Source organism: Equus caballus, chromosome 26 (genome assembly GCF_041296265.1).
Source record: "Equus caballus isolate H_3958 breed thoroughbred chromosome 26, TB-T2T, whole genome shotgun sequence".
Taxonomy (NCBI): domain Eukaryota; kingdom Metazoa; phylum Chordata; class Mammalia; order Perissodactyla; family Equidae; genus Equus; species Equus caballus.
Window position 1 is genome coordinate 46,149,209 of NC_091709.1, and position 27,287 is coordinate 46,176,495.

Sequence of the window (27,287 nt, forward strand, 5' to 3'; positions counted from 1 at the left end):
CAGTTTGGGGCACAATTGCAAAAGGTGTCTCAGACTTTGCCCTCAATGAGCTTAACTTTCCATTGACTTCTCTATCATCCATACAACTCAGGTGATTTCCGCTCTTTTAGAAAAGGCAGACTGAGTCACCATTTAAGCAGTTTTCTCCAAATAACTTTTTTTTTGGTAGGTGAAAAGCTATCATACATACACAATACATGGTGTCTGCCAGTAATAGTTAAAGAGCAAGATTTTTTATAGGTGATTGATAGTAATTAGTTAAAGAGCATGATTTCTTTGAAGATGATCATTACATCTTAATATGTCAGACTTTGAAACTAGAAAATAAACGTGAAGGAAAAGACTCTTAAACAGCTGAAACGGCCTTAACCTTGGGGCTCTTTGGAGCGGCTGCATGCTGCGTGGTCCTCCATCCCTCCTTGTTGTCTTACTTGCCTGTGAGGCGGTGACCCCAGCCTCTCTCCTCCTCCGCTCTGATTCCTGCACCCCAGGCTGCGTGTTCCACTGCACGCTGCGCATCTTCCTTCAGGTCAGGGAGCCCATCTCATCGGGCCCTTTCCTGTCCATTCTTCCGGCACCCACAGAACTTCCTCCCGTCTTCCCTGTCTCCTGCAGTGAAATCACTGTCCACTGGTGTCCAAGCCAGACCCCTGGACCCTGCCTGCGACGCCCTTTCCTCTGTGTCCCTCACAGCCTCCTCCAGCTGCTCACAAGGTGAACCTCACTGCTTCCACCTCCCACATCGTGCACTCACCCCCCCCCGCCCCCAACTTCCAGAAGGTCTGCACTCGGGTTACTCCAGGGCCCCCTGAAGGCCCCGTGCCTCAGCTCCACTCCCATCAAACTCGCTCCCTACAGTGCATCTGGAGGCATATTTCTACAGCCCAGATGTGGTCCCTGTCACCCCCTGCTCTGGTCCCCCACCGCACCTCCCCACGGATGCCCCACCTGCTCTTCTTTGTGCTCGATGCTCCCCCACCCCGGTCTTCAGGCTTCTCCACTCAGTGTGTTCTGCCTTGGACCTTGGCACACCTGTCTCTGGAACGCTCCTTCCCCCTATGCATGGTGAGTTCTTGCTCATCCTCCAATGTGGCTGTCACTTTGCTAGGGAGGTCTTCTCTCGCCCGAGTGTAAGGACATGCAGGCACACGCATGCGCACGCATGTGCATGCACACATGCGTGCTGGAATTACATCTGCATACCATCTTTGCGGCCGGCTTTCTTCGCTGCACATTGTACTGCTGACCTTTGCCATTTGCCCTGGTCATTAGGTAAAGACCGTGAAGAATGCGCCTGACTCTGTGTGGACATGGGTGTGTGCAGCTCGCATTCACATGTCTGAAAGCGCTTTGTGAAGAGGGGTGTGCGTGCGCGGTGCAGCTTGTGCGTGTTGGAGAAGCGATGTTGCGTGTGGCGGTGTGCAGCAAGCCCTGGCTGGGCTGCAGCGAGAACAATAGCACTTAGAAAGTGACTCAGATGGGTGAGTGCCACACTGTGAAGGGAGAGCGAGCTAGAGCCGAGGGCTGAGCTCTGCCCAGTTTGCCCAAGATCCGGCTGTCCTGCCCTGGGCACCTGGTCATCTGGGCCCCCTAGGTTGGCTCCCTCTGCTTTCCCCTTGGGTGCAGACGGAGAAGCTGGTGGGTGTGTCCACCTCTGTGACTGTTTATTCTTGGAGAAGCTTGAGGGCTTCGCGCCGATGTCTTGCTGTGTCCGGGTGCATTTCTGGAACGCGGTGAGGCCGTGTGCTCCATCGCTGTGCCTCTGGTCCCCCAAAGCCCGTGTCTGTGGTCGTGGTACAGCACATGTTTCTGTGCCAACTCTTGATTTTCCGTGTTGCTGACTCATCTCGTGGCTCAGCAAATCTGCGAGTAGCATCTTTTTTCCCCTTAAAGCCAGCAGTCTGGAGGAGCCGGGCTCGCTGGCTGTGGCACTTGCGTGGCTGTTTGGCGGGACGGGGTCGGGCCCTGTCCGTCTGTCCTCGTGGTGCTCGTCTCGGGGGTGTGAGGGCTGCATCCAGGAGTCACTGGAAGAAGGCCAGCGGGGACTGGGTGCGGAGCCCGGGAGGGTCCGTGCTCTGGCTCAGGTCAGGCTTCCGGGGAGGTGGCCCTCCTGTTTCATTGTCAGGGATTCTCACGGGCTCGGAGGGGTGACTTCCCTTTTCTCAGCAATTCTGTTTATTGCCATTTGTGTGGGGGTGGGGGTCACATATAGGCCTGTGGCCTTTGAAAAATAAATTTCAAAGTTTGTAGTCCCTTCCTGGGAGGACAGGCTTATTTAACAACAGTGGCTTTGCCGCTTATTCCTCTCGTTCCCAGTCACGTCCGTCCGCCGAGAACCGGAGGTAGCACACGGCAGAGAGAGGCCCCGGGCCCGCCCCGTGCGCTACGGTGGAGCAGCGGGCAGCGCCTCAGCGTCTCAGAGCAGCTCCACCGGGCGTCCTGTCGAGTTCCACACATGTGACAAGTGGCAGTGCGTTAATTGTGCATAGCAAGAGATTTGTCACAAGTGCTGGTTTGACTACAGAGTTTATCCTTCCTAGCATGGCAGGGGGCCCAGTGCGGGCAGGGAGAGAGACAGAGAGAGAGACACAGAGAGACAGAGCGAGACACAGAGAGATAGAGAGAGAGACACAGAGAGACAGAGACAGAGAGAGACACAGAGAGAAAATATGTAAGAGAGAGGCTTCTTATAAATAAGAACTTTTTTAGGAAGAAAAGATAATTGAAAAGGAAGTGATGATAATTCTTTATACTTTGTCATTTATCAGTTATTTCTTTCCAGAAAGGGGTCGATTTCTTCTTCTCTTTCCAAATTTTACAGAAGAAGAAGAAAAATTGAAAGTATTTAATAATTTTATCGTAAATTTTATTTTGTATGTGGTTATATTGCATTTCCAGGAATGAGTTCGCTGCTTTCTTAAGTAAGAAATCCTTGAGTATATGAAAACACATAAAGTGTTGAACCCCTCTCCACATCCAGCTGAGGGATTAATTAACCATTATAGATACGTCTGAAGCCAAAGAGTTGGTGAAACCAAAAGCTTCTAAAATTCTTAGCATGTAAATGGGAAGGAGAAAGCAGCCTCAGAGAGCGCGCTGTGTCTGAAGCCATGCTGTCCCACGGGACACGCTTAAACGCGCCGGGCTGAATGGAGCGTGCCCTCAGTGTGCTGTGCACGCCCATTTCAAAGACTGAGTGTGAAAAACAGAACGTTAACTATCTCATTAATGTCCTTTTATGTTGATTAGATGTTGAAATGATAACATTTTGGATATATTGGGTTAAATAAACTGTATTATTACATTACTTTTGTCTGTTTCCTTTTATTTTTTAATGCGGCCGCTGGAAAACCTAAAATTACAGATGAGGCTCGTATTGGTGGCTCTCGTTGTGTTTCCGCTGGGCGGCGCTGGGCGTGGTTCTGAGGAGCCTCAGGAGGGAGGAGCTTGGTGACCTTGGGCACGTCCCTCGTCTTCGAGCCCCTCGCCCCCCAGTAAAGGAGAGGTCGGCCTCGTGTTCGTCCTCACCCTCCCGGCCCCAGTGCCTCCTTTGTCCAACGCAGTTAATCCCCATACAACGCTTAGAACAGGGTCTGCAAGTGCCAACTGCCAAGTGTGTTTGATGTTATTATTCATAAAACATCTTGTAATGTCTCTGACAGTGTAGAAATGGATTTTGTGGATTGTGTATTCCAGTCTGGAGTTACTCGGACATGTCTACACTGGAGGACAGGTGGATTAGCACAGACAGTCTGCCTCTGCTTGGCTGGAGCGCACTGAGAGGCAGGTGGGTGGGAACCCCGGTCCCTTGTGGCGTCGTATTGGGGGTGACAAGGCAGAGAACACCATCCCGGAGGGTCTTGCAGGCGGCTGAGCTCCCGGAACACTGAGTGTGTGGGAAACCAGAGCATGCGGTGTTCGCGCTCAAGAGCAGAGGTGGGGGGGGGGTCTTGGGGGACGGGGGGGGGGGTGGGGCGTGGCAGGACCTCCCATCGCTGTGACAACAAACACCCCCCCCCATTTCTGTAAACGTCCCTGGGGAGCGAGCAGCACCATCCTGTGAGAGCCAGGTCACAGGGCCGCCGGTCTGCGGAGTCTCGGGCCCTCTCAGCGCTGCGCCCCGGGTGGCCTTACGGGGAGCTGCTGCCCAGCTCTGCCTGTCGTCTCTGTCCTCAGGGCCCCGGGCACAGCAGGCCGACCACTGAGCAGTGTCCTGTGCCGAAGCCCCGATGCAGTCTCTCCTTTGTTGTGTGGACCCCCCGTGCCCACGGGAGCAAACGCCGGGTGTCTGTGGGCCCTCGGGCGACGCTGGCTGCAGGGCTGCTCCCCCCGGGGCCCCGAGGAGGAGCGGGCGAGCTTGCCCTTCGTGTAGTGGAGGTTCTGCATGTGGACAGTTCAGAGAAGCCCAAGCTGCTATAGATCTGGAGCTGCGACACGAACAAGGTTGTTTCTTGTCACCACCTGGCTCAGAGGCCACTTGAGGGCTGGCCTGCTTGGGGGCAGCGCTGTGTGGACTCTCAGAGCAGCAGCCCCTGGGTCTCCTGGGGACACGGCCAGAGCAAGGTGGCTCTGGGCTCCTCACCACCCACCTCCCCCGAGCAGTGGGGCCCTGAAGTCACTGCAGCTCCCTGGGTCTCCCCAGGCCGACTTGGCCCTCGGACAGGAAGGCCCATGAGACCGTGTGCCCTCCAGGCTGTGGGCCCTGGAGCAGCCGGTTCCTTCTCCCTCAGCCCAGCCCCGTGTCCTCCACAAGCAGCCCTGGAGGGGCCTTCTTCTCATCAGCTGGCTTTAGGGCTGGGTATCTCTCCCATGGGCATAGATATCTGTCCCCTAAAAGAGGCACCTTTGACCAGCTGGTCACCACTGTCACCAGGCCTGTGTTACCCTGTCTCGGAGTGCACCGTCTTCACAGGGCTGCGGGCCAGGTCCCGGTGCAGCCCTGCCCAGCCCCCTCCCCTCACGTGCCTCCTCCCCACGCCCCTCCCCCTCCCCCCACCCCACCTCCCCCACGGACCCCTCTGTCCCCTGCTCCCTCGCTCCCTGTGCTCCCTGCACTCACCTCTCCCCTCCTTTCTATGTCACAGGAACATCTGAGTGTCAGTGATGCGGGTCCTGCCTTTCCCAATACTTAAGCTTTTCATCACCCGCTCACTGCTTTAAGACCCATCGTCTCTGGTCTTTCTGTATCTCCTCCACATTCTTGCCATATTTTCTGCAGTGTCTCAGTGGGGAGCGTTATTTCCTAATCTAAATGAGCCACAGCAGCCACTCCCCGGGCCCCACCCCGCCTGCGTGGGCCATGCAGCGATGGCAGGCGGGCCGCTGGACACAGAGCTGGGTGTGGCCAGGCACTGGGGTCTGAGGGACAGCTGAGGACTCGCCCTTGGGTGTGGGCAGCCCAAAGCAAATACTGGCTGTTGCTGTGTATTTTGTTTCTTTGTCTCTGCTCTCCCTTTTCCCCATTTCCTTTAATAATCCAGTTGACAATGATGCTCTATTTTTTCTTCAAAAATATAGCATTCACTCCCACAACAGGTTTTGGTTTAATGGAAGCACGGGTTTTACTGAAGAACAACGATTTGCCTTGGCTCAGTGGCCGAGCTCAGCAGCGGGACCATGGGCCTGGACAGTCGGTGGACACGCGAGTGTTCGGTAGCCCCCGGACCTCCAGCGCCTCCCCCTGGCGGCCGCCCCTCCTTCAGGACCCCCGCAGGGTGGGCACTTGGCCCCGGAGCACAAGCTCTTGAGCTGTCTGGCAGACAGCTCACCGCCTGCCCCTTGGTCCCTGACCGCCAGGCAGACGGGAGGTCCCCGTCTCCATGCTCCTGGCTGGTTCTTGAATAAATAACTTCCAGTTTAACTGTTTTCTCTACCCAGGATTGCCAGTTTCTTACCTAAGCTGGTCTGGAGGAAGCCTGTGTCCCCCTGTTCTGCAGGTCTACAGGCCAAGGCTCCCGCCCACCAGGCCAGGAGACGCCGCGCGTCTGCAGAGGGCAGCGTCCCCACCCCAGGAGGGGGGCCCAGGGTTTCCAGGGCTCCCAAACGGGACTTCTGCTCCAGTCTTTGGAAGGTTCTAGTGTTCTTTGGGTTTCTGTGTCTTAAGTCTACTTTTGTCAATTATTCTTCCTAGGGATTTGTCTTTCTACCTGCATTTTCCAGTTTATTGCTGTAAAGCTCTTCATAATCCTCTTTTATTTAAAAAATTCTGCAGTACGCAATGGTGCCCCTTCTCTCTCCTGACATGATCCATGCTTCTCTCTCTTTCTCTTGACTCCCGTATCAAAACGCTGTCAGTTTTATTGATCCTTTCAAAGAACCAACTTTGTGGCTTTCTGTCTTTTTCATTGATTTCTACTTTTTAAATCATCTCCTTCCTTCCTTTTTAATTTACTTTTTGTTTTTCTGACTTCTTATGTTTTATGTTTGTTTTCAGCCTTCTAAAATATTCTACCACACACTTAAGTATGACCTTCCGTCCCTTTGAGAACTGTTTCAGCTTCAGCCCATAAGTTGTGGTATGAAATATTTTTGTTACTATTCCATTCAATAGATTTTCTAACATCTAACTGATTTACTTTTTGATTGTTGATAACTGTTCTGAATTTCTAAAAATATTCCCAAATATCTTTTTGTTGCCTTTTTTTTCCCTTCACTTCAGTGCGTTGTGATCTAAGAAGGTGCTGATTGATGGCTGTCTTTTGAAATTTGTTGAGACTCGCTTTATGGCCCAGCATATGGCCAAATTTGGGAAATCTTCTGTGTGTCTGTGCAAAGGTCGTACTCTGCAGCTGGTGGGCGTAAAGTTTTGTGTAGGTTCATTAAGTTTGTTAATCACGGTGTTCAGACTGTGTGTAACGTGTTGGCAAACACAGGCCATGGGCCAAATCTTGCTTGCCGCCTGTTTGCAGAGAGAGAATGTTATGGGATCCCAGCCACAGCCGCTGGTTTAGGTGTTGCCTGTGGCTGTTTTGCACTATGACCTCGATAGAGACCATTTGGCCGGAATAATCTAAAATATTTACTCTCTGGCTTTTTCCAGAAAATGTTTGCTAACTCCTGTATCTTATTGATTTCTCGTGTCTACCTGTCCTGTCAGTCACTGAGAGAGTCTGTTAGAGTCTCAGGATTTGTCAGTTTATTCTTGCACTTCTCTCAGGTTTTGCTTTCTGTATTTGAGGGTTGTGTCATTGGTGCTACAGTGTTAACATTGTCGCGTCTTCCTTGTGAATGAAGAGTCTATTATTATGATCTTCTGGTCACTTCTCCTGCTTTCCGCCTCTAACTCTACTTTGTCTGAACTTCTCGCGGCCGAACAGCTGCCTCTGGTTCGCGTTGGCTTGTATAGCCCTTCCTATTCTTTTATTTTTAACCTTTCTGTATCTTTCTTTCTTAAACGTGTCTTGTAAACAGCATGTGAGGAAAGTTTTTTTCTTTAACGGAAGTTTGACAATCTTTTTCTTTAAAGTCTGGCAATTAAAAATATTTTAACTGGAGCGTTTACCCGTTTCACCTTAAACGTAGTACCGACAGGAGTGCGTTTGCGCCCCGCCACGTACCTGCTGACTGTTTCATCTGGGCTAGCTCTCCCCCTTTCCTCCTCCTTTCCTGCTTTTCTAGAGTGCTTATTGATCCTTTCATTGTTTTGCGCTCTTCCAGTTTGGAAGTTATAGACTCTTTCTGTTCTTTGGATGGTTTCCCCACAAATTACAACATTCTTACTTATCAAAAATCTAGAATTAAGCAATCCTTTACGGTTCAGGAAGACCCAGGGGCCTGAGAACGCCCCCCCCCCCCCACGGGTGCATCGTCGTGTGTTTAACTTTTTTAACCTTACAAGACGTCGCTGCGGTGGTATCAGCCTTAGTTCTGGTTTTGGATTTGTACACATATTTGCCACTTTCTTTGCTTTTTACTCTTTTCTGCCTCTCTGACCTTCCGCCTGATCCCTGGCCCCTGCCTGAAGTGTGCATGCGTTGGACATGCCTTCTGAGAGGTTCCCCGGGTGGCAAACCCTCACTGCGTGGGTTTGTCTGAAGGTGTTGGTTTTCCTGCTCCTTCAGAGGTGAGCTCGCTGGCTGTCGAGTTCGAGGTGGGCAGTTAGGTTCTTGTGGCGCATGGATGCGGTCGCGCAGGCCTTCAATATTAGTCATTGTCAGGCTGTCTCCCTTTGAAGGTAACCTGCCTTTTTCTCTGGCTTCTTTTAAGCTCAAAATTAAAAACCTTTGTTCTTCAAAGGACTCCATCAAGAAAGTGAAAAGACAGCCCACAGAATGGGTGGAAATATTTGCAAATCACATATCTGACAAAGGATTTGTACCCAGAATGTAGAAAGGTCTCTTGGAAGCCTGAGCTCTTTGTGACTGAATGCCAGGATGTTCTTGCCTTACCCAATGCCTCGTGCCTACCATGAAGCAAGGCCAAGGCCCTGCCTCCCACTGCAGCATGTGCCTCTCCTCGTGAGCAAAACCCTGCAGTGGTTCTGAGACTGCGTCCTGCTCTATGCTGCAGCCCTGCGCTCGCCCGCCCCCACCTGCTCCACGTGGTGGACGACCTCTGGGCATCTCTTAAGGTTTCTCAGGCATCGCCTCTTCTGTGCAGCTCCTTCTGCCCCAGCCCTAGGTCAGAGGGAGAAAAGGTGACGTGAAGTGGTGAGCTATTCGCAACTGTCAGTGATGTTCTGTCCTTACTGAATAAATTGGGAAGAGAGAATGAGCTGAGAAGAAGGGCCTTGAGCATCTGGGCGTTACCGAGTGCACGTTTGGGTCCTGCCTCGTCTCCTGGCTGACTGACTGCGGGCTCTCCGCCATGCTAGACGGACATGGGCAGGCAGATCGTCCTGATGCTGTATTCTAGACCAGCACACGTGCTTTTGCTGCGAGGCTTCCATTGAGAGTACGTGACCCACAAGGGGAGGAAAAGGTGGGTGTTTTTGTTCTTTTCAAGGACGGCGCCGGTTAGCTGTGCCGTAGGCAGGAATTTTCTGGAGACTGAGGTTCTGCTTTAGATGTACAAGTCAGTGCTTCTCAGATAACATACGTTGGTCCAATCCATTAGAGATGCCCATTTTGGGTTAGTGAAAAATGGAATTAAAAATGCAAGATTCCCTCCTCCGCTTCCAGCCATGATGGGATGACAGGGACCAGATTTCACATCCCACCTCCAGCACCTGGAAAACCAAACAGCAGAACTCGAGGCTACAGATTTCAGACACTGCCCAGGAGGAGCACGGGACGGTGATCCCCGGAGAGGGGAGGAGCAAAGGGAGCCCTTGGCCCCCCAGCTTTCTGCCTGCAGGGTCCACCTGAGCACAGGGAGAGGGGGCCCAAGACTGGGTGGAGGCAGAGTCTGGCACTGAGGGGCTCCACAAAGCCTAGAATGTATGGAGAACGTGCTGGAGAGGGTGGGGCTGCCTAGAGAAGAGCTCTGAGAGCTGAGGGGGCCTCTAGTCTTTGGCTGAGTATCCATCTGGGTGTGTGTGCAAATACCACCAACATGTGGGGGGGCCCTGAGAGGAGGAGAAGCAGCTACTGTGGGCACACAGGGCTGGGAATGAATCGTATGTCTCACCAGCTGGGTGGAACCAGACCTCACCATTCAGGGGTCGTCAGGTAGAGTCCTCAAAGGTCATCCCCTGAGCCCTGGACGCAGGCCTGCTCAGGACTCACCTGAAGGAAGCGTAAAGCAAGGCTTGAAAGGACCAAACTGATGCTAAGTGAGTTCACAACATCCCAAAACAAAGGCTGGCAATATTTAAGGACAACATCAAAACTCGGCCTCCAGCATGTCAAGTTTACGATGCCCAGGAGCCGATCAAAATTATTCACCATCCAAATAAGCAGGAGAATAATGTGAAATGCACGTTATAAATATGCACGTGTGTTCGGTGACACAGGAAATAAGGACAAGAGGAGGAGAAAATGGAAGATATGCAAAGACCAAATAGTGCAACAAAGGAACAAAGATGAAATGGCAGCAGACTTCTCATCAGAAGCTGTGCAATCCAGAAGACGATGGAGGAGCATCTTTAAAATACAGAAAGAAAAAAAAGCTTCAACCTACAGTTCTGCAGCCAACAGAATATCTCTCCAAAGTGAAGGCAAGATATAAAGACTTTTTCACACCTTCAAAGACTGAAGGAATTTCTCAGCAGCAGACTTGCACTCTAGGAAATAAAGAGGAAATGATACCAGGTGGAAATTCAGATCTGAAGGAATAAAGAGCAGCAGAAGTGCAGGCAAATAGAAAAGACGTTTGTCCTCTCATTTGAAAAACGTCCTTTAAAAGAGGTATTTTACTGTTTAAGGTAAAAGTAATAACAATGTTTTCTAGAGTTTGTAATATAAGTAGAAGTAAGAGGTATGACAGGAATATAGCATCTAGGAGGGAGAAAATGGAGATTGTTTAAAGTTCTTAAAATGCACGTGAGGTGCTATAATGGAATTGGAAGGTAGACCGTGATATAGTGGAGAGGCACAGTGTAAACCCCGGGGCGGCCATTAAAAAAACAGCAAAGAGGGGCAGCTAATAAGCCAAGAATGGAAATACAATGGAATCATCAGAAAAATCGCTAATCCAGAAGAAGACAGAAGGAAGGAAAAAAATGAAACAAACAAACCCAGATAGAACAAATAGAAAGATGGTAGGTTTCAACCCAACCATACTGACCATCACATCAAATGTCCCTGGCCTGAAAACTCCAAATAAAAGGCATTTTGTCAAAGAGTGTCAGACCAGATAAAAAAGATTAGGTAAAAGTGCTCTTCAGATTAAATATAAAGACACAGATAGGTTAAAAATAAAAGATTAGGGGCCGGCCCAGTGGCACAGCAGTTAAGTGCATACGTTCTGCTTTGGTGGCCCGGGATTCACTGGTTCAGATCCCGGGTGTGGACATGGCACGGCTTGTCAAGCCATGCTGTGGTAGGCGTCCCACATATAAAGTAGAGGAAGATGGGCACGGATGTTAGCTCAGGGCCAGTCTTCCTCAGCAAAAAGAGGAGGATAGGCAGCAAATGTTAGCTCAGGGCTAATAAATAAATAAAAGATTAGAAAAAGATAGACCATGTGAACGTGAATCAAAAGATAGCCAAAGTGGATATATTGGTATCAGACAAGTTAGATTTCAGAGCAAGAAATATTTCCAGGAATAAGAAGGATATTTTATAATGATGAAAGGGGTCAGTTCATCAAGAGAATGTAACTTACTGAATATGTGTGCCCTTAATAACAGAGCTTCAAAATATATGGAGCAAAAACTGATAGAACTGAAAGGAGAAATAGACAAATGCACAGGTGTAGCTGGAGATTTCAAGACTCCTCTTTCAATGATTGACAGAACAAGTAGACAGAAACTCAGTAAAGGTCCAGAAGACTTGAACAGTGCCGTCGCCCAGTCTGGGGAGTTGAGCCCCCCGCCCAACAAGAGCAGAGCACGCATTCTTTGCAAGGGCACGTAGAGCATTCACCCAGACAGACCAAATTCTGGCCGTAAAATGAGCCTCAGTAAATGAGAAAGGGCTGAAACCATACAAAGTATTTTCTCTGACCAATAGAAAATTAAACTAGAGATCGGTAATTGAAAGATATCTGGAAAAATCCCCCAATATTTGAAAACAAAATGAACAGACTTCTAAATAGCTCATGGGTCAAGGAGGAAATACAAAGAAGTTAGACAACATTTTGAACTGAGTGAAAGTTGAAACCCAATGTATCAGAATTAGTGGAATGCCGGTAAAACAGTGCTTAGAGAAGAGTTTATAGCATTAAATGATTATATTAGAACGTAAAACTGTTCTCAATCAGTGATTTAAGTTTTGACCTTCAGGGAAAGTTCACAAAAGAAAGAAATAACGAAGAGCAGAGATCAATGAAATAGAAAACAAACAAGAGGAAAAAATCGATGAAACCAAATGGTGGTTCTTTGAGAGGATCGTTAAAACTGGTAAACCCCTAGTTAGACTGATCAGAAAAAAAAGAGAGAGAGAGAAATCTCCCAAAATTAGAAATGAGAGAGGAGAAATCACTACACCTCCCACAGATCTTAAAATGGTGGTAAGGAAATATTACGGAAAACTTTATGCCAGGGAATTTTACAACATAGATGAAGTGGACAAATTCCTGGAAAGATACAGATCACTAAGACACTAAGTCAAATTTGATAACCTGATAACCCTGTATCTATCAAAAAATTAAATTTTTATATAAAAACCTTCCAACAAGAAAACTCTCGGCCCAGATGACTTCATTGGTGAATTCTATCAAACATTTAAGAAAGAAATAATCCTAATTCTACACAAAATCCTCCAGGAATTAGAAGAGGAAGGAACACTTCTCAACTCATTTTACAAGGCCAGCATCACCCCGACACCAAAACCAGACAAAGGCTGTGGCCCAGTGTCCCTCACGAACAAAACCCTTCATGAATTAGAAAGTTTTAGCACATCAAATCCAGCACTATATGAAAAGGAGACTGCCTTAGAAGCAGGCGGGGGTCATCCCAGGAATGCAAGGTTGGTTTAAAATTCAAAATCAGTCACTGTAATTCATTATATTCACAGACAGAAAAAAGAAAAACCATATAACTGTCCCAAAAAAGTGACTGTGCAAGAAAAAAAAACAAACACTTGACAAAATGTAATGCTCATTCGTGGTAAAAAAGAATTCTCAGCAAACTAAAGTAGAAGTGGACGTCCTTGATCTAATAAAGGGCATCTAGGAAAACCCACAGCTAACATCATACTCGGTGGTGAAAGACCAAAAACTTTCTTTCTAAGACTGGGATGGCTGCTCTCACCACTCTTATTCAACATTATATGGGAAAAGTAGGGAAGAAAAGGAGATAAAAGATAGACAGAATGGAGAAGAAGTTCAGTTGTCTTTCTTTACAGAGGGCGTGATGGTCTATGTGGAAAGTCCTCAGAACTCTACAAAAAAGCTACTAGCACCAACAGATGAGTTCAGTGAATTTACAAGATACAAGGTCAATATAACAAAACTAATTTTATTTCCAATACTAGCATCGAACAATTAAAAACACCATTTACAATAGCATCCAAAATATGAAATTCTTGGATAAATATAATAAAAAAAGTCTCAAGAGAAATTACAGAAGACCTATATAAATGGGGAGCTGTGCTGTATTAATGGACCAGAAGCCCCAATGTTATTAAAATGTCAATTCCACCAAAATTGACGTATAGACTCAATGCAATCACAATAGAAATCCTGGCAAAGTTTTTTGTAGAAATTCACAAGCGTATTCTAAAATTTTCATGGAAATCCAAGGATCTAGAATAGCCAGAATCATTTTGAAGAGGCAGAAAAACTGCCAAGATTTAAGACTTTCTCTCTCGCTGCAGTAACTAGACGTTCTGGAAGGTCAGTGGAATGGAATAGATTTCAAGAACGAACCCGCGCATTTACAGCCAGTTCATTCCCAACAGAAGTGCCGGTGGAATTCAATGGGGAAGCAGCAGCATTTTCAACCAGCGGTGCCAGGACTGCTGGACACTCAGATGCACAAATGTCAAACCTTCGCCCTACTTCATCTCATCTTACAAATTAACTCAAAAGGCATCACAGACCTACATGTGAAAGCTAAAACTATAAGATTTCTAGAAGAGAAAGTGTGGTATAGACATGCAATGGAATATTATTCAGCCTTAAAAACAAATAAAATTCTGACACCTGCTACGACGTGGATGAACCTTGAGGACATCATGCTGAGTGAAATAAGCCCGTCACAAAAGGACAAATACTGTATGATTCCACTTATGTGGGTCCTAATGGAGTCAAATCCACAGAGACAGAAAGTGGAAGGGTGGGTGTCTGGGGCTGGGGGAGGGCAGGGTGGGCAGTTACTGTTTAATGGGGACAGTTTCAGTTTGAGAAGATGGAAAGTTCTGGAGTTGGGTGGTGGTGATGCTTGTGCAACAATGTGAATGTGCCAAATGCCACTGAACTGTGTGCTTAAAAATGGTTAAAACGCGGGGCTGGCCGGGTGGCGTAGTGGTTCAGTTTGCGTGCTCCACTTCAGTGGCCCGGGGTTCACAGGTTTGGACCCTGGGCGCAGACCTAGCACGACTTGTCAGGTCACACTGTGGTGACATCCCACATAAAACAGAGGAAGATTGGCACAGATATGAGCTCAGGGCCAATCTTCCTCAGAAAAAAAAAAGAAGAAAGAAAAGAAAAAACTGATTAAAATGGTGAATTTTATGTATATTTTACCACAATTTTAAAAAACAAGGACCAAAATTAGCCAGTCAGCCTGGGGTTTTGCTTTGTTGCTCTCAGGCCGAGGCTGTGCTGGAGGCGCTGGGTGGCCTGGAAGGAGCTCCACACAGGGCCTGGGCTTGGGAGGGAGCGAGAGTGCACACGGCGACAGGCACAGTTGCTGCGCCCGGAAATGCAGTCTTCGGTCCAGGGCCCCAGAGGCCTGGAGGCCGTTGTGCTCCGCATGGCAGGATGCCCCCCACCTTCAGCTGTTCCAGAGCCGGCGGGGAGACTGAAATTGCTTGGCAGTCTTTTCTGGGCGTGACCACGGGATCTCTCTGCGTCTGTTAAGCGAGGAGCCATCTGTTGGGCCTCCTTATCAGGCAGTGGGAAATAACCGCCCTCGAAAAGGCCCCAGTGGGCTGTGTCTCTGGTGTTTGCTTAAGTCGGTGGAAGATTCAGTTCATCGGGAAATCAAGTGTGTTCGGAGTTGTCCGTTTCCCCGACCTGAGTCCTTTTGCACGTACTTCAGTCACCGCCTGTCTTTCCAGTCTGCTGTGACTACGTCTGTCTCTCTGTGTCTGTGCCTTCCACTTCCAGGCCTTCAAGTCGGAAACCTAAGGACAGTTGCTCCTGCTGGCCCTGCTGACCCTGTGCCTCAGTGAGTCAGGAGAAGAGGCGCCGGACGCCTGAGCCGGGTGTGTGTGTGTGTGTTTCTGTGCCCTGGAGCCAGTCCCTCCTCAGCGATCTGGCCCTGGCTCTTGCTGGTAGATGCAGAAGTCCATCCGCCTTGACACAGCTTCAGTGACACTGAACGACCATGTGGGCACAGCGAGGCCTTAATGCATGGTTGATTAATTTTCTGAAGTGCTGTGTACTTTAAAGTTTTCTTCTAACCAAAGGATATTTATCATAATCAGTTCCCACTTGTCCAAAATCCAAATGAAAAAGTTCAGGTAATACAGTTTCCCCTTCTGTTCTTTCCTGTGGGATGAGCTGAGGAACCAAGTGACGATGCTGCTGGGTCCGAGGGCGTCTGTGTGGCAGAGGTTTCAGCGCAGCAGTGGACCTGGTCTTTGCTAGCAGACCCCGAGGTCCATGTGTCTCTGTGAGATGGGTGTAGCCATCCAGTTTAGACGCCCACAGGCGGCTGTGTGACCTGGTGGTCGGTGGACACGTTTGCCAGGAGAGGGAGAACCTGGTGCCATGGGGCGGTCTGCTCCTTTAAGAGCATCCTCGGGAGGCCCGGTGATAACCAGCGGCTTTGGCGGAGAGCACACACTGGGGGACCTCGTTCATCCCGGCCTGAGGACAGAGCCCATCTCGCAGAGTGACCTCTGGTGACCCGAGCGCTTCTCCCCTGTTCTCCTGTGTCCTGACCCCATGGGGTCCAGGACCATCTTTTCAGGTCCATGCTGACCCCCCTTATGCGCCCACACTCACTCTTGGGATCTGCTGCTATCAGGTGACGCAGCAACAGGTTCCTTTTATATTCCTCAAGCCTCGAGCACCTCTCTGGGCGCATCACTATATACACTCTCTGGTGTACATCACTGTATTTCAAGTTCTGTATACACTACACCGTGTTGTAAACCTGAAATTTATGCAGTGTTATACACCAATGTTACCTCAAAACCAAACAGTGATAAAGTGCTTTCTGCAGAGAGTGAGTCCCAGAATTACATCTGAAAGTTTGCGAGTTCACCTCACGGTCCCCATCCTCAGTGGGCAGGGAATGTGACCCCCTGCGTCGTAATTACACCGGATAGTGCTCTCAGAGCTGCTAGTCGTAAAACAGGCTTTTCGGATACGAGCAGGATTGATGCAACCCGATGCCAGCCTCGTACTTTTTACATTTATAGTCATGACTTGTTTAAAATAATGTTGCTCAAATATATGAATCGAGCACAGCGGTATCTCCTTAGTTGTCAAATTAAAATTACCTTGTTCAGCGTCTCTTCAGATTTCAGTGTTTCAGTATGAGTGCGTGTTTGATAACTGGTAACATAAATGTGATACACATGGCAGCTCTCTGCTAACTAGCACTTTGAGCCTTTTGTCGCCAACATTCTGAATCAACAAGTTTGTTTGCTTTTTTTGCTTGTTATTGATTTAATAATAGGTAGCTTATGGTGTCGACTGTTAAATTGTTGCAGGCTGCTGTTCTGTGCACAAGAAAATCAGACGATATTGTATCCTCAAGCGAGTCTCAGTGTGTTCCTTCCCTTTTGGTCGTTATCGGGCAGTAGCTGAGCTGAGGGCTCAGAGGATCCTCCTCACAGTGGGGCCGGAGGTGCTGGAGCCCGGGTGCAGCCTGCGACGGCCAGCCAGGGCTGGGGGTGGCACCGGGGGCTCGGATCTGTGAGCACAGTGCACTGTGCATGGCAGACGTGCGTCGTCCACGATGGTTTGTTTCTGGGGGAGGGTGGCTGAGGGTCACTAGTCATCAGCCAGACCTCTCCCAAAAAGATGGAATTTGGGGAAGTTAGAAATGATCTCCCTCATTTGTGGGGACGGGGACCGCAGAGTTCTGTAACAATTGAGGGCTGGGCAAAACAGTGGGCAGGAGAATGGCGAGTTGAAAACAGTATGCTTTTTAGGACTAGTAATAACTAAGGGAAATTCCCAGATCAGATTTATAACCAAGCATCTGGTGATTAACTCAACATTTACGAAACGAAACGACTTTCAGTTACACATATATAACTTAGCACTTTTTTTAAAACTGAAGTGTAATTGACATACAATATTAGTTTCAGGTGCACATCATAATGGTTTGATATTTTTATACATTACAGAGTGATCACCACAGTAAATCTAGTCACCATCTGTCACCAGACAGTATTATTGACTGTATTCCCTGTGCTGTGCGTTCCGTCCCCGTGCTTGTTTTATAACTGGAAGTTTGCACTCTTAATCCCCTTTACCTGTTTTGCCCATTCCTCCACCTCCTCCCCTCTGACAACCATCAGTTTGTTCTTTGCATCACTGAGCCTGTTTCTGTTTTATTTTGTTTGTTCATTTGTTTTGTGCTTTAGATTCCACACGTAAGTGAAATCACATGGTATTTATCTGACATTTCACTTAGCAAAATATCCTCTAGGTCCATCTGTGTTGTTGCAAATGGCAAGATCTCATTCTTTTTTATGGCTGAGTAATATTCCACTGTATGCGTACACTACATCTTCTTTATCCATTCGTCCATCAGTGGACACTTAGGTTGTTTCTGTGTCTTGGCTATTGTGAATAATGCTGCAATGAACCTAGGGGTGCAAATATCCTTTCGAAATAGTGTTTTTGTTTTCTTTGGATATATACTCAGAAGTGGAATTGCTGGATGATATGGTAGTTCTATTTTTAATTTTTTGAGGAACCTTTATATTGTTTTCCATTGTGGCTGCACCCGTTTACATTCTGGCCAACAATGCCCAAGGGTTCGCTTTTCTCTACATCCTCAGCAACACTTGTTAATTCTTATCTTTTTGATAATGGCCATTCTAACAGGTATGAAGTGGTATTGTGTTTTTGATTACATTTCCCTGATGATCAGTGATGTTGAGCATCTTTTCATGTGTCTGTTGGCCATTTGTATGTATGTCTTCTTTGGAACAAAGTGTCTTTTCAGATACTCTGCCCATTTTTTAATCAGACTGTTTTTTTGATATTGAGTTGTATGAATTCTTTATATATTTTGGATATTAACCCTTTATTGGATATATTGCTTACAAATATTTTCTCCCATTCAGTAGATTGCCTTTTCATTTTGTTGGTGGTTTCCTTTGCTATGCAGAAGATTTTAGTTTGATGTAGTTCCACTTGTTTATTTTTGCTTTTTGTTGCTCTTGCCTGAGGTGACAGATCCAAAAAAAATATCGCTAAGTCCGATGTCAAAGAGTTTACTGCCTATATTGTCTGCTAGGAGTTTTGTGGTTTCAGATCTTACCTTTAACTCTTTAATCCATTTTGAGTTTCTTTTTGTATACAGCGTGAGCTAGTGGTCCAGTTTCATTCTTGTGTGTGTGGCTGTCTGGTTCTCCTACCCCGTTTGTTGAAGAGCCTGTCTTTTCCCCACTGGATATTTTTGCCTTCTTTGTCGTAGATGAATTGACCACAATTGACCACTTTTAAGAAGCCAGAATGATATAGCAAAACAGGTCCCCCCCACTAGTAACCGTCAGTATTGAACTTTGAGGCAAATCATTCATTTATGACTTGAACCAGCACCTCTCGAAAGAAGATGTCCAATGTCTAATAAACTTCTGGAAAGGTGCACAACTTAATTAGTTATAAGAGAAATGAAAATTAAAAACCACCAACGTCATGTCTGTCCAGAAGCAGAATGGCTAAAATGACAAAGCACTGAAGGTGACAGTGGTGGGACGGTGGGCGCTGGAGCGTCGTGGGGCTGTGGCCTGGTCCCAGTCACCGTGGAAAACTATTATTATTATGCATGTCAGCTCCGCACTGACCACTTTAAAAATCCCTCATTATTCCCTTCTCTTCCCGCCCGTGTTGAGCGAATCCTATTCTTCGTGGGTGGGGTCTCCGCATAAACGATTTCCCTGCCCTCACCCGCAAGGGCCGTGCAGGATTCAGAGCCCCCTGCCGGGCCCTGAGGGCAGGCTGCGTCCATCCTGTCCCTGCCAGGTCCTGGGGTCCTGGTAGCCGCTTGTGCCGGCTGTCCCGTCCTGTGCCAGCCCCACAGACAGGAGCAGGTGCTGCCCTGGAGCAGGAGGCTGGTGGGAAAAGCCTGGCGGGCGGAGGACCCCAGCTGGCGGAGCTTGTTCTGGGCATCCATAGGCCCCTGGGACGGAGCGTTCCCGAGCAGGCCGCTCCGCGTGGCCCCTGCGCAGAATAGCTCGTCCCTCTGCCCCGTGGCCCCTTCACTCACAAACAGCAGAACAGATCCGCGCTCCTATATAACTGTGACTGCAATTTAGCTCAAGCTAGTTTTCCACTAATTTTTCCGTACATGTCTTTGGATGATTTGAAGCTTTTCCTTCGTCTTTCTTGGGTCCTGCCATTGCAACGGTGCCTGTCCGACGTGCGTCCTTCCCGGCCCCCGTCTCCTACCTCGGCCAGGGGTCTGCGAGAGCCTGGATTCCAGCGCTGCCGGCCGGCTATGGGCACTGCCCTCTGCAGCGGGAGGGGTGAGGCGGATGGCAGCAAGGGTCCTCTCGGCCCTGAGGGCTTAGTCCCCTGTCCTGCAGAGTCTACTGAAGATGACCCCGGTGGGGCCAGGGCTCCCACCGGGAGTGCGAGGGTGCAGAGCGAGGCCCGGGGTCTCTGCTCCCAGGGTGGCTGGGGTTGGGAGCCCCGGGAGACCCAGAATACTCTCTGAGGAAGGTGAGGCTGGTCTGTGGTGCTGTGGTCTTCCATGGGTGAAGCAGGCAGCCTCTCGGATTGCTGGGGTGCCTCTGTTTTGTGAGTTCTAGAGTGAAGGGAACCCCAAGGCTTAAGGTGTAGAGGTTTGTACCCCCAGCCTCTGTCTGCAGAACAGTTGTTTCGTCGTGACCAAGACGGAGGCCAGGCTGGTCCTGCACCCCTGCTGCGGCCCACGTGCCCCATGAGCCTCAGTCCCGGGCCCTGAGGCAGGAGGCGCCTGACAGTGAAGGCGAGGGGTGGCACAGGGCAGGGGCGCCCTGAGAGGGCAGGCGGGCGGGGGCCAGGTGCAGCCGGCTCGGCTGTGGGTCCCCACGCTGTGGCTCTGCTGGAAGGATTCTCTTTGCTCTGAAGGTGACATCGGGCCCAGCAAAGGCTCCGACTCTGACCAGCTAGGTTGTATCTGGAGAAGGCATATATCCTTCAAGGTGAACTTTTTCCCTTAAAAAAAAATCTTATCAGTGTTCAAGATAATTGATTAGATTGTCGTAACTACTATAGAGACAAAAGGTTAGAGCTTAATAAAGAAGCAAGCAACTTTTTTCTTAATATTTAAATTTTAATTATAAAAGCACTACATGCTTGTAAAATTAAACGCAGAGCCCAATCTAATAAATAATCAAAATTTCATTCTTCACTCCATCCCACTCTTTTCCTAGAGGGAGCTACTATAAATGGTTTGTGGTTTATCCTTCCAGAACTTGTAAAAATACACATAAGAACATACATACACAGGGTTTCTAAAAGTGTATTCATGTGTCATAGCATACATCTGTGCAACTTGGTTTCAACTTGTCCTGGAGTCTTTCAGTACATATCGATCTACCTCATTTAACAAGGCTCCTTTGTGTGCGAGCTCTAAAGAGCATGCATGGACTTACACATGTACACACACACATGCGCGAGTTACAGGAAATGTCTGTGTGGTCATTTCAGAGCACGGTCACCGATCGTCAGTTTGTTAGAACTGGAGTATGCTTTTAGCGCTTGGAGTGAGCATGTGGCTCAGAAAGCGTTGAACTGGCATACTCATTCTTGCTGATGAGCTGGCGGGGATCAGGCACATGCAGTGGAGACAGTGTCTGTGGAGAGGGGGGACGCTGGCCCTCGCGCTGTGTAGCGTGAGTAAGCCCCGCCTGGCCCGGACGCCTGACCCAGTGAAGGTGGACTCTGCCTCCTGGTGTGGAGCCAGCTCTCCGTTTCTGTCTGTGCTGTTCCTAGGTCGGCAAGGGTGATGGGAAGGCTCTACCTGGACGGCGGCCTGGGCCAAATCCCTTCTCTACTGAGGAGCGCCTGTTTTCTGAAACACTCCACACTGTGTCCCTCTTGTTGGAACACATGTACAGGGTCATGTGCAAGCACATTTACAGGCACTTTATTGCCTGGATCTGCAGCTTTCGTGAGGAAAGCTGTTTTCCTTTGAGCATCTGAAGTGCAGGCACAGCAGAAGCAGAAGTGGGTCTATGGCCTCTGTCGAACTCTGCTTGGCCACGAGGCCACTGTGTCAGGGTGCTGTGTCTTGTCTCACAGACACTGTCTGCCTGGCAGCACCTTATCTCTTGGTGAACACACGTCTGCCTCAGAGCCCCAGACGTCTCGCCACTTTGGTGTGGCTTTGTGCTGAGGGGCTCTGGCAGAGCAGAGGTGGAGCGTCTCGGGGTAACCTCATCTGCAGCCCCCGAGCTGTCTTAGCCGCCCTCAGGGACTTGGCACTTGGTATTGCCTAAGTTCTCGCCAACTTGCTTCCGTGTGAATTGAAATTGGGAGGCGTATCCGTAGAAGCACCAGGACCAAGCCGGGAGGGGTGGTTGAGCTCGTGACCTCCAGCCTCAGATGCAGAAGAGGCGGCACAAGTCCGAGCAAGCCTGCCCTCAAATGAATGTCCCGCGCGTGTGGCCCTTCTCACTTCTAGCGCCACTTTGCTGTCTTCCTTGTCCCAAAGTGACAGTGACCTCCGTCAAGGACACGTGCTGGCTGCGAGCAGACCTAGAGAGGAAGGAAGACGATGCCGCGGCTGCAGTTTTGTTGATGTTCTCACCCAGCGACTTCACTGACTCGCGGTGTTTCCAACAACTTGCCTCAAGAACCTCTCGGATTTTCTGTGTAGACGATCGTATCATCTACGAATGATGAAAACTTGTTTTCTTCTTTCTGATCCATATTTCTCTTATTTTTTTTTACTCGTCTTTTCCTAGCGGCTGCACTAGGTTCTCTGAGGACTTGACGCCTCGAGGGTAGGTGTCCTTAAATGTTAGGAGTGGTGTTAACTTCATCTGTTGTTGCTGTCCTTTGATCTCTTACTGTCAATCATTAGAGTAACTGATTCCTATAGTAAACCATTCCCGGGCCCTGGTATAAACCACACCTGGTCATGGTGGTGCTTTGTTTTTGTGACTCCGTGGCCAGGGTCAGTTTGCTAATATATATTTATTGCTAGTATTCCATCGATATTCACGCATGTGATTGGCCTGTTAAGTAATGGGCATTTCGTATTGTTCCTGATGTCCACTGGAATGCCTCTAGTGTTTCTCCGCTAAGTAAAGGCTCACTTTGGGTCTGAGACATTGTCACCTGACAGGGAGCTATATAGTGAGTGTATCACCGTAGGGGAAAGCATATGAGTGTGCACAATATATTAAATTACTCCTACTTTATTGAGTGTTTTTATCAGGAAGTGAGGTTGGATTTTGTTAAATTATCTGCCCAGCATTCTTATTAAAGAAAAATAATGAATTTTGTTAATAGATTTTCTACTATCAAACCATCCTTGCATTTCTGAAACAAACCCCACTTGGTTGTGGTGTATTGTCTTTGTAATGTGCTGTTTGATTCTGTGTGCTAATTTTTTAAGGAATTTTTGTATTTATATTCATAAGTAAAGAGCAGTGGTTCTCAATTTTTTGATCTCTTTATGCTCCTAAAAAATTATTGAGGACCCCCAAGAGCTTTTGTTTTTGTGAATTGTGTCTGTTATGGTTCTAAACTAGGGGTGATTCCCCCCCCACACACACACAGGGACATTCGACAATGTCAGGAGATGTTTTTGGTTGACGTAACCAGTGGTGGGGGGTGTCACTCCTGGATGATGCATAGAACTAGCGGGTAGAAGCCTGGGATGCTGCTAAATGTCCTGCAGTGCTCAGGAGAGCCCCAGCAACCAAGAAGCATCTGGTCCAAAATGTTAATCGTGCCATGGCGGAGAAACCCTGCTGTTGATATATACTGTTTTAGAACTTAACATTGAGAACATTTAAAAATATTTACTTAAAATAGCGGCAATAAACCCATTACATGTTAACATAAATAACATTCTTTTATAAAGAAAAACTGTAGTTTCCAAAACTGAAAAAAAATATAGTGAGGAGAATTGGCACTGTTTTATATTTTTATAGTGTAGGAAATCTCTTTAACATCTGACCTAATAGGAGACAGCGGAAATGATCTGCTTCTGCCTTCAGTCTGCTGCAGTGCCGTTTGGTTGAGGTACATAAAGAAAAATTCTGCGTCACCAGCACGTATTTGGAAAACAGAGGACTCTCAGATCCCTGACAGGGTCTTGGGGACCCCTGGGGTCCTCGCCTCACACTCGGGAACTGTGGATTCAGACACATTGCCTTCCTCCCTTCCTTCTGCATTCTTTCTCACATTGTGAATTTACTGTCATACTTGCTTCAGGAAAGGCATTTGGTAGTTTTCCTTCTTACTCTGTGTTCTGGAAAAAGCTAAATAGTGTAAGATGGTCTGTTCTTACAGGATTGGCAGAATTCTCCTGTGAAGCCATCTGGGTTTGCTATCTTTCACTAGAGGTAACTCTGACAGATATCTTTTAATTCTATAAAAACATCTGCTCAGACTTTCTATCTTTTCTATGGTCACTTTTTTGTAAGTTTTTTTCTCCTAGATTTCATCTGGTTTTTCAAATTTATTTGCATAGAGATGTGCAATTATTTCCATGATTTTAAAAAAATGTTTATATTTTCGTTTGATGGTTATTCCCTCTTTTTTATGCCTTTTTATTCTTTTCCTTGATTAGTTTTTTATTGCTATAGATGACATCTATTTTATTGATTTTCTTCAAAAACCAGCTTTTTAAAATTTAGCTGTTAATTAGAATGCTTTTTTCTACCTCATTCTTTTTTGCTCTTACGTTTATTAATTCCTTCAGTTACTTCATAGTTTTCTTTTAACTTTTTGGAGGCTCACCTCTCTTATTTGCGTGCTTTCATTCCTAAAGTTTTTTTTTTTTTTTGAGGAAGATTAGCCCTGAGCTAACATCTGCCAATCCTCCTCTTTTTGCTGAGGAAGACTGGCCCTGAGCTAGTGTCCGTGCCCATCTTCCTCTACTTTATATGTGGACGCCTACCACAGCATGGCTTTTGCCAAGCGGTGCCACGTCTGTACCCGGGATCCGAACTGGCGAACCCTGGGCCACTGAAGCGGAACATGTGCACTTAACCACTGTGCCACTGGGCCGGCCCTCATTCCTAAAGATTTAAGGTATTTAATGTGATAAATTTTCCTCTGAGCACTGCTTTAGTTTTCATTGTTTCCTAGAAATTCTGCAGCTTTGGTTTCCACTTCCCCTGGAGAAGAACATCTAAGAGGAGAGTGTTTTCACTTCAAGGAGTGGCCCTTGCTGTTTTCTGACTTTGTTTTTAATTTCCAGGGAAGATTGTTTGTGTTTTACTTACTGTTTGGAAATTGTTGAAAATTTCTTTGTTGCTTAATGTGTGGGCGCTTTCATGAACGTTCCTGGGGCTGTTGAGAGGAAGTGTGTTCTCTCGTATCCGGTCCAGGATCGACTGTGTCACTTAAGATCCACTTCATTAAACTTGCTGTTACGTCTGCTGTGCCTTTGTCTCGTCTTGACCACCTGTTCTTTCTTCGGCTGGAAGAGAGTTATTGATGTCTCCTGTTCTCAGCATGCTCTGATTTGTTTCTACAGCATCCCCGGTAATTTCTGCTTTATGGAAAGCGCTGCTGGATTATTTGGCACGTAGATATTAAACTGTTATATCTTCTTTAAGGATTTTTGTTTCCAGCATTATAAGTAGTCCCACTTTGTCTCATTTAATTTCACTTGGACTGATATTTTATTGTCTGATACCAAGATTTTGAACCCTCCTTTTTTCTTTTGCATTTTCCCAGTATACATTTATCCATTATTTTCAGCCCTGCTGAATTGCTGTGTGTGGGCTTTCTCGCAGACCTAGCAGAGCTGGGTTTGCTCTGTAAGCCAGCATGAAGCTGTCTCCCCGTGTTGGATGCTCTCAGCCCATTTGGATTTGTGCTGTCGGTATTTTGTGTATTTGGGGTTACGGGTAAAATGTGTGCACAGGCAGCAAGATGCTCACAGCACAGACACACACTCTTGCCGCATGTGGTGTATGTTCTGCGCCTTCCTGGGGCTTGTTTTGTGTATTGGTGCTGTTGACCTGGTAGCTGGGGAGTGTGTGTTTGTCTTAGTGGTTACCTAACTCGAGTTTCTCTATGTCAGATCCTTAGTCTATGGTTTCTCCACTAAGAGCGACAACAAAACACCCTGGAACCGCCTCTCCCCGTGGCATCGCCTTCCCTCGCACCTGCTCGCACACACCTGGCCTTGACCTGCCCGCTCTGGCAGCTGCTCTGCTGTCATGTACCTGCTGCTGCGTGTGAAGTGCCGGGGGCTCACTCTCTTCCACGTCCCCACGTTCCAGTTAGTTGTCAGAGCAGGTGACCCTCACCCGCCGAGCCCTCGGCCCTCTGGCCTCCGTCCTTCTCCAGTTAAACGCGTCAGAGCTCAGCACTGAGCATGGTGGCTCAGGCGTGTCCTCCAGCTCTGTCGTGGCCCAGCTTTGGACCATTCCAGCAAACGGAGCTGCCTGTTGCATGGCCCACTGTCTGCATCTCTCCCAGACCTCTTGCCCGCATGTCCACTTCACACCTGTACCTGTTACCCCAGCGTCCTTCCTGTGGGTGTCTGTGTGTCTTTCCTGTGCCTTCAGTGTCTCTCTCTGTGACATACTGTTTTAGCTTTGTTTGTCTCGTGGAAATCTAGCAGATGGCTGCATTTTAAACTACTGTTTATACTTACTGTGATTACTGACATGTTTGGACTTTCTGCTTCGTCATCATCATCATCATCATTTACCATCCTTTGCCTGCCTTCTCCTGGATGTAATCTATTAAATCTGTAATCTATTTCTGTCCTTGAAGTGGTACCCTTACAACGTTAGGATGCATGGTTGTCTTAGCTGAAGTTCATCTGTGTGTCTACTGTCTTCCTGAGTAGTGTCGAGACCTTAGAACCGGGATTTTGGCTCCAGAGTGTTTTCAAACCCTTGTTTCCTGGGCACGTGCAGCACGGCACTGAGCACTTGCACTTCTGTGCTCTCCCGGAGTCCTCGCCTGCTCTCAAGACAAGACAGACTCTTGGCGTCATGTGTAGACGAGGGCCCTGGAGCCAGAAGTGACGCTGGAGCTGGGGTGCTTCTTCTGTGGTGTAGGTCCCTAATGTTGTACAGGCTAGAAAAATACCACAACTAGCGATGTGTGTTGTCTTTTCCAGAAGTCAAGCTGCCTGTAAAGAAGCATGCCATTTAATGCTTTGAAAACCCACATAGCTTTGACGTAAAGACAGACTTTGGGTTTTCCATGGCTGCTGGAAGGGGCCCATTGATCTGTGGATTTGGAGCCTTGGTGTCCAACGTGGCTTGTCGGAGATGAGAGGACCTGGGTCGTCATTTGTGGACTTGCCAAGGCCCCTGGGGAAGGGCCCCCATAGGAGCCAAGCACCCGGTGCGCACACAATGCCAACCTTCACTGCCCTCACGTGGCATAGATCTTATTTAATGATCTACCAGCTTGAATCGAGGGCCAACCACGTGCCAGACGACCCACTCTGTGTTCGGGGCAGAGACGAATGACCTGGGGACCTCAGTGCCTGTGGCTGGCACAGGCTCGTGGCGGGAGTGACACGGATAAACGTGAACCATGTGTGAGGTCCCGCCCTCAGCCCATCTGTTGTCCACAGACTTATAGGGGCCCCTCTCAGCCCTGGGGGCTGCATCCCTGGGCAGTGGGGGAGGCGAGGGGACAGTGATCGACAAAGAAACAGACACACACGAACGAACTGCCAGGTGACCAGTGCTGACGAGGAATCCACCTGGGGGTCTGGGTCGGGGGTGAAGGGACCACCCCTCCCAGGAGGTGGTGGGAACAAATGCCCCCAGCAGGAGGGAGCTTGGCCGGGGAGGGAGGGAAAAAGGAAGGATGTGGTGAGGCTGGTGGACAGCTGGGAGAGCGCGGACCGCAGGCCGGAGCAGGCCAGGGCTCCCGGCTTTGTGGACGCCAGGGCAGTGGCTTCTGCTCTTGGTTCAGTGGGAGCCACCGGGCAGATGCGGGGCTCTGGTGGGATCTGCACTGGGCAGGGAAAGCCCTGGCTTTGCTGCTGTGGAATCCGGAGAGGGCAGCACACCTTCGTGACCAGCAGGCAGGGCTCTGGGGGCAGAGGGCAGCCCTTAGTCTGTGCGTGGGGAGCCTGTCCCTATTCACCCTGGCTTGAGCCCCAGGGTGGTCTGCACACCGCTGGCTGGGCCCTGCTTGGCGGGCATGCGCCTGGCCCTTTCCCTCTGATGCTCACGGGAGAGTGTGGTCCCCAGGAAACCGGCTGCCAGCGTGCGTGCCGTGTGAGGAGCAGCGAGGCCGGA

General features: G+C 48.5%; 1 protein-coding gene and 1 long non-coding RNA gene across 3 annotated transcripts in view; one reads left to right on the forward strand and one right to left on the reverse strand.

The window, feature by feature from the left end:
• AGPAT3 (1-acylglycerol-3-phosphate O-acyltransferase 3) overlaps positions 1-27,287 on the forward strand; it is a 98,339-nt gene that overhangs the window by 10,646 nt on the left and 60,406 nt on the right. The window contains exon 1 of one of the 2 annotated variants that reach the window (XM_070252198.1): positions 14,670-14,912. The exons of the other annotated variant lie outside the window; for it this stretch is intronic. The gene's annotated coding sequence lies outside the window, so the exon portion shown is untranslated. Of the gene's footprint in view, positions 1-14,669; positions 14,913-27,287 lie in introns of those variants that run through there. 2 annotated transcript variants of the gene reach the window in all.
• On the reverse strand, positions 3,223-5,224 carry LOC138920891 (uncharacterized). Its single transcript, XR_011432864.1, has 2 exons — positions 5,060-5,224; positions 3,223-4,427 (listed from the first exon to the last, which is right to left on the reverse strand). It is a non-coding gene; the product is annotated as an uncharacterized lncRNA (long non-coding RNA).